The sequence below is a fragment of the Triticum urartu genome, chromosome 4A (assembly GCF_056163025.1).
Source record: "Triticum urartu cultivar PI428250 chromosome 4A, HENAU_Tu73, whole genome shotgun sequence".
In the NCBI taxonomy this organism is placed as follows: Eukaryota; Viridiplantae; Streptophyta; class Magnoliopsida; order Poales; family Poaceae; genus Triticum; species Triticum urartu.
In genome coordinates this window covers 379,640,623-379,646,164 of record NC_141876.1, presented here as the reverse complement: position 1 = coordinate 379,646,164, position 5,542 = coordinate 379,640,623, and the positions used below count along the sequence as shown (strand labels likewise).

General features: G+C 40.2%; 1 long non-coding RNA gene across 1 annotated transcript; it reads right to left on the bottom strand.

The window, feature by feature from the left end:
* Positions 1–491: 491 nt before the first annotated feature.
* LOC147975905 (uncharacterized) lies at positions 492–4,059 on the bottom strand. The gene is made up of 3 exons (XR_015602090.1): positions 3,487–4,059; positions 1,036–1,150; positions 492–955 (listed from the first exon to the last, which is right to left on the bottom strand). It is a non-coding gene; the product is annotated as an uncharacterized LOC147975905 (long non-coding RNA).
* Positions 4,060–5,542: the final 1,483 nt, after the last annotated feature.

The following is a 5,542-nucleotide window of genomic DNA, read 5'->3' as shown; positions in this document are numbered from 1 at the left end:
GGTCCAAAATGTCACGGATGTGTCTTTTTTTTGTAGTGCAGTCTGGTGCCCGATGATAGGTCAACATCGGAATCATCCCACTCGTCTTCCATGAGTCAGGCGTCGAGCCCAGACCTCGATTATATCCGGATCATGGAAGGGACGCCGCCTCCGGAGTCGTCAGACAACAACCAGATGGGCGAGGACCGTCGGAGGACGGAGAAGAGGACGACGATGATGAGGAGGAGGAATGGTCGAACAAGGAGGAGGACGATGAAGACAGCAACGATGATGACGATGGCAGCGGCAATGAAAAGCCAACCGTCAGCAGCAAGAAGCATCCTCGCCAAGACGATGTCGCAGGGCCATCAAACAAGAAGAAGAAGAAGAAGAAGAAGAAGAAGGACTAAATTAAGCAGACTATACATATCTCTATTTCCGTTCTCTCATATTAATTTGTTATCTCTGTTTATGCTGTCAATCTCATCGCAGACGGTTAGTAATAAGTATTCGACGAAGATCTTCTACATTATCGCCCACAAGTTGGTTTGTTGAATTGTGTTCCCTGACGAACACACAATTAACAAAAAAAGTCTGTATGGGCTGTCTATAATGATCACACACAATTCTGATTATCGACCTGTTTGCCAGGTATCACACACATCTTGTTACGCCGAATCATTTGTGTTCACCTCGATCATCACAAATAGTTCATCAGAGCGAACTATATGCCGCATATCGCACACACATTGATATGGCAACTATTTCTGTTGTTCTGTCTAACTGCAGACAGTTCGTATGGATCAACCGTATGCCCAGCATCACACACGCAACTAAAATCTGAACCGTGTTTGATGTGCCCGCCATCGCAAACATTTTACACCTTTTTGATGGTTATTTTACACCACTGTTTACGATTATTGCATCGCACACAGTTTTGTCGAAGGGTCTCTGATTGTAGTGTCGCATTAGCATCCTGTAGTAGTGACACACAGTACATCAATGCATATATCAAAGTGCAATCACATGTATAAATAACGTAAAACCAATATATACCTCATAAATCTCAACGGAAACAAACAATCGGGTGCGGGGTCCCATCAACGCCATCGGCAGGTTGAGTGTAGACCGTAACCCAACAACAAAACTCACTCGTCATAGAAAAATAATCCTGCAACATGATATGTTGCAGCCGTGTAGGTGAGTACATTGAATGTACCGGCAAGATCACAATATGAGAGAATAGATGATAAACTATATTGTATGCAATATGGCTTTGTGCCTCTAGGTATGAGTTTTGTTTTGTGTAAAAGCTGGTTTATTTTCCCTACAACAAAGGAAATAATTGGAGTCTGTACTATGGAGTTTTTTTATCATGACATGGTTCTGCCAACCGATGTCTCATAGCCCGAATCATCATAAGTTGCCCACAATTAAGTTATCAGTCCGGTGTTGAGAGTTCCGAGAAAGATCTAAGTCCAGAGGCTCAAATTGTCCTTAACCGAGGACATGGCTAATCGATTAGGTTTTAACGCTCTGCAGAGGTTTGTAGACTTTACCCGCAAGATTTGATCCCTCTTTTTTACGTTCTCGCACTTCAGGGTGTTTGAGAACAAGACGACCAAAACATGGTCTTTCGAAGAGTTCCCCTAACCACTGTTCGGTGCTCATCCAATCCTACCATAGTTCTACATCTACTAGCACCATCCCAGCCAAAGTCACAACTAAGGTCAACCAAGCCAGAGCCCATAATGACTTGAGCTTGCACAGGTAAGCTTCCAGGCGTGAAGTATTCTTTCGTCTCTTTGAGTCTAGGTGAAGCTTTCCGCAAGATGTCATGGAGCTTCTCCATGCACTCCGGGTCAGCCACTGGTTGCTCCAGGATGCCCATCTAAACTATCCTTCACCCAGTAGTGTGTATTGAATTCCTGTCTTGAGTCTTGAGGTCCTGAAGATGCAGTCCCTTGCTGATGCCATCATGAAGTTGTCGTCATTGACATAGAGTCCTCCATTCTCACACCACTCCCGAGCACTCATACCAATCCCATCTACTATAGCGAAGCATTGAAACTAAACAACATCCTGGGCTTGGTAACAGGGAGATGGGTTCCTACCTCATGTATTCTACTCAACTAAAAGATTCAGTAACACTACTGGACGGATTGTTGAAATGGTGCTACTACATGCAAATAAACACATAGGTATGAAAAACATGGTCAAAGTGAACTTGCTTGGGAAGTTGATGAAGATATTACCGCTCTCGGAAACTTTGATATAGTCAAACATTGTATTCACATAAGCAACAGTTCTAGCAATCAATTCTTTCAATCAAGATAACAAAAAAATCCATAATGAAATCAAAGAAAACCAAATAGAATTCCAAAGAAAACATCAAGAAAACAAGAGGGGAACCAACTCACATAGTAACAGTCAATACTTTCATAATAAAATTAGATTACTCTAATAACATTTCTACAGAAAAGAAAATATAATTCTAATGAAACAACAGAAAATAATTTACAAAAGCATTTACTAGCAAAAAGAACTAGTATGAAAACTATTATAACTAACTAGTTAACACCAGAACAACTATAACAACTAGCAAAACACTAAGACAATAGTGAACAATACTAAAATAATTATGAAACTAATTTACACCTAATAACGGAATCAATAACAACATAACTTGAAGTGGCAAAACTAATTACTTTTAAAACTAATAAAACTATTTTTATCAACTATCATTCTGAACTAAACAAGCAAATACAAAAGCAGTATATAAACACTAACAAATACCACAAAAAAAATTTCTACTGTAGTCCAACAGAAACATATAACATGTGAAAGTCTACAGACACAATTAACTAAAAATAATTAAAAACACTAACTGGATGACTAAAACAACTATTTAAATAAAACAATATTGTTCTTGCTAAAAACATAATTTAAAATAAACTAAAAATAAATAAATGCTTCTGGATAGGCAAAACAATAACAAAGCATTAGCAAAAGGAATCAATCAAAAATCTATTCTAGAATTCAAACTTGAGCCAAAACAGTGTTTGAAGCATATTTGAAATAATTCAAATATAAATTACTCAGATTTGGAAACTAAGTATGCAAACAGAATCTTCAACAATTTTGTGACACGGTGCAAAAAGAATCACTCAATTTGGATCTAAAACATAAAAGTTATTGATTTTCTAAAAACATTACTATTCTATTTTTAAAACAGAAACGAACGTGAAACTAAAAAACAATCGGGCACTAGCTACGTGGCCTATTGCTACTGGGCTAAAAGATGGGCGATCTGTAACTAAATTACGCTCGGGCGATACTTAATAGAACTATGCACGTGTGTTTAATAAGAGAAAAATCGGCGAACCAGTTCGATCTAAAACAGACTAAATCGTAAATAAAACCGATCTACCAAAAAACTAACTATTCGTTTAAACAAATCAAGGTCGTCTATTCTAGATCGGATGGAGTAGATCAACGACGGCTTACAGGGCAGCAGCGCCGACGATGAACTTGGAGAAGACGATGACGATGGAGTTCGGGCGTGGACGTGGCGCTCGTCCTGGTGGTCGGCGAACTCCTAGGATGGGCGGACAGGACGTGGGGCATGAAGGCGAACTCGGGGATGACCTCGTGAGTATTGGAGGTGGCCTGTGGTGATGCTGACGAATGGTTGGAGCAGCAGCGGCGCCGGCGAGATTCGGTGGTCGTCCAGGAGCTCGATCCAGTAAGATTTTGCACGAGTTTAAGGGGTCGGGAGATGAATCACATCAAGGGGAAAAGAAATAGAGGTACATGGGTGCTCGAGGTGCCTTACGGTCACCGGAATCATGAGTCAATGGAGCTCCAGGCAGAGAACTCCAGCGAGATCAGATCCGCACGAAACGGGCAGGGAACTTCCAACTTTCTACGAAAATTGGATGAGGATGAGGACGGCAGTATTTATAGGGAGGCTCGCGTGCGCGAGGCGCAAGGATCTGAGCGGATCGATCGGGATTTGGTTCGGGGAACTATGCCCGTGATGAACACGAAAGGGGCAGTGGAGGGAGACGACGAGCGGGGTCCACCCGTCAGCGGGAGAGGCAGGCGAGCGAGGGAGCGGGCGGGCGGGTGGTGCGAAGGGGTTTCGGGCGCGGGGGCGAGATGCTAGGCCACCTAGGCCGAGGGAGAGAGCGAGGTGGCCAGGGTGATTGGGCTTCGGCCTTTTAAAAAAACTTTTTCCCTTTTTCTTTTAAACATAGAACAAAACCAAAATAAACTAAACAAAAATAGGAATATAATATACGCATATAATATATCAAAATGTTCAGAAAAAGAAATCCTAAAACATGAACATATTTTTAGAGGCAACTAAACTCTAAAAAGATTCAAATAAGGCAAATAGTGATGCTGGTTCATTTAAAAACAAAATAAAAATATTTTAAAATACCATAATGATTTCAAACTCATTTTTCTACCTTTTTCTATTGTAGGGAATCATTTTGCCCTATTTCCATATATTTTAGTTTGGAGAAAAATAATTTGAATGAAAACCAAATTACTCTAAATTGAAAGTGGATTTCAAAATACCTTCAAAGGGACTTTCAATTTGATTCTTTTAAACTTCCAACTCTCTTTCTTAGGATTTTAAGAAGTCATTTTATCTTCTCTCATGGAACTCATTGATTTGCATAACATTTCCGAATTTGAAATATTTCCAAATGGAATTCAAATATTTTCAAAACCCTTTTCATTTATTTAAATGGAAGAAGTCATATCATCTTCACTCTAGGGTTTTATTTAAATGTCATGGAGATCATAAATGGAAGGTGAAAGTTTGGGAAAGTCATTTCATTCACTCTCATTCAAATTTCAAAAAGTTTCAAATTTTAGTCAATTTCACCCAAGCAATCACAACACAATCAAACAAACAATCAAAACTATTTATTTAATATAACATTCCAAAATTTAGAATTTTTGGATGTTACAATGTTGTTATATTATCAATCTTGGAGGTTTTATATACACTTACAAGAAATTATATATCATTTTTTGGGACTAACCTATTAACTTAGTGCCCAGTGCTAGTAGCTATTTTTTGCTTGTTTTTTGGTTTTTCACAATATTAGTACCAAACGAAGTCCAAATGCCACGAAACTTTTTGGTGATTTTTTTCTGGACATAAGAGACCCTGGAAGCTTCGGGAGGGGATGAGAAGATGGAGTAGTGGCCCATGAGGCACCAGGGCACGCCCAGGGGGGTAGGGCACGACCTGGTGGCTTGTGGGGCCCACGTAGCTCCTTTTGACTTAACTCTGCCTTTGGGAATTCTTTAAAATCGGGAAGCCAATAGTGGAGTCCAGAAAATACTTTTTCCGCCGCCGCAAGTTCCTGTTCTTGAGAGATCCCATCTGGAGTCCTTTTCTGGCACTCTACCGGAGGGGGGTTCGAACACGGAGGGGCTCTAAATCAACCTTGCCGCCCTTCCGATGACGTGTGAGTAGTTTTCCACAGGCCTACGGGTCCATAGTTAGGATCTAGATCGTTTCTTCTCTCTATTTGATCTT